The sequence below is a fragment of the Chelon labrosus genome (genome assembly GCF_963514085.1).
Source record: "Chelon labrosus genome assembly, chromosome: 17".
NCBI classification, from domain to species: Eukaryota; Metazoa; Chordata; class Actinopteri; order Mugiliformes; family Mugilidae; genus Chelon; species Chelon labrosus.
The window spans coordinates 10,707,432-10,709,380 of NC_140350.1; positions in this window are offsets into that span (position 1 = coordinate 10,707,432).

Below are 1,949 nucleotides of genomic sequence, written 5' to 3' on the forward strand. Positions count from 1 at the left end.
AAGATCTGAGTGGTTGATTTATTCCATCCCGAGGTATTAGTTCCATTTGACTAATATTTGGATGGAAATTACTCAGTCAGATGCGTTCACCTTGAAGTGAGCGGAATCCGTCTTTGGGATGACAGCGTCTGCCTAAATAAGCATTACCGAGACCCCCCCCCCCCCCACACACTTCAGATTGGGCACTGTTGTTGTCAGCATCTAAATTGTTTATAACCTTAGGGTTAAAGACAGCAGCATTTGCATACATACAAATGAACAATTTAATGTTGATGAAACTGACGTCGGCTCCGAACTGGCAGGCATGTTGACTTTGTCCTACATAACCGCAAACTCTGTCCTCAGAGAAACAGTGCTGACAAAAACTCACCAAAGTGATTTTTGATTTTTTTTTTTAATGATGAAACTTTTTGCTTGTTAAAGGAAGAGGTGGTAATTGTTTACCGATGGAGCCGATGAAAATGTCTTTGTTATAAACATAACTAAATACTGTCAGATCATTTTGCTCCACATTAGTCTTATCTCTTTGCTGTAACACCAAAATGTATTAGGCTTCCCCCTCAGGTTACTGTTGAAATACTATCTCAGAGACTTATCCAAACCTTTTACGTGGCACAGATTCTAGATTTGATTTTAGCAGTGCTGAGGTGTAGTACGTAAGCATGTGCCTTCTTTTAGTGGCACTGAAACATACACTGATCATCCACTAATTAAGCATTAAAATCAATGACAGTGGGATAATCTTGTTGCAATGTCCCGTCCTGGTATTCATGTGGATGTCATTTAGACCCGTACCACCCACCTAAACATTGTTGCTGACCAGGTAACCCCACCCCATAGCAACGACACCTCCTAATGGCAGCAGCCCAGCAACCTCCAGCGGGACAATACGACCTTCCACACCAGAATAACTTCTTAAGCTTAAAAAATAGTCCAAGCTGTTGACTTGGTGTCCCCAAACTCCCCACACCCCAAACTGATTAAGTATCTGTGGTGTGTTCTGAAACAAGCCTGATCCCCAGAGGCCCCTATCCTCAAGTCCCAAAGGCTCCCCTACCAACATCCTGGTGCCAGACACCATGGGACACCCTCGGAAGCCCTGTGTCCACATCCTGATGCACTTGAGCTTTGTGGGAAACAAAAGGGAGAACGAAACAATAGTAGGCATGTTGTTTTAATGATGTGACTGGTGAATGTAGTTTAATATGTAAAGAGAAACATTCAGGAAATCAAACTCAATCTCTGCTGTACTGGAAGTGTAAATATGCTAGCGTGGTCTCGTAAAAGCTAGAAGCCTTAATGCAGGAGGATTTGGATTCAGGGGACCTCTATGTCCATTACTTGTAGAAGGCAGAGTTAACTACCAACTGAAAAAGAAAATAATTGAACACACTGTTAAGAACCCTTCCTACATGCTCCATATGAATGCCGCGTCTTTTGGCACACACTTCTGATTCGGAAAGACACGCGAGAATGTCACGGGGAGGTCAGCGGGAGAGCCTCTGATTGCCTATCAGCATATCTGCTGAACACACACATGCTGGGAACACAGAGGATATAACACCTATTGATACCGCGGGACGCCTGTGCATTCAGACCATTTAAAGGTAGCAGCTTCTTTAATAATTCATGCCCGCGTGCCTTCATTGACAGACTTTGCTGCACATTGTGCAACATTAGCAAGGAGACAGTTGCGGGGGGCTGGGATCAGATCAGATGGGAAGACGTCCAGCGCGACTTGAGAGCAGAGAAATAGAAACCTTCCATTTTAAGGCTTGGCTACAGACATAAACACCGATTTGTTCCACATGCTGTGACTGCAGTGAAGGCATCTGATATAAGCTGTCTGATAAGTCAAGACTGGGGCAGATGTAGTTATCTGAGATCAAAGTTGGAGTCATGTACAGCTCTTCATGCCAGGAGCACTTAAGCTCCTACACAGTTTAAAG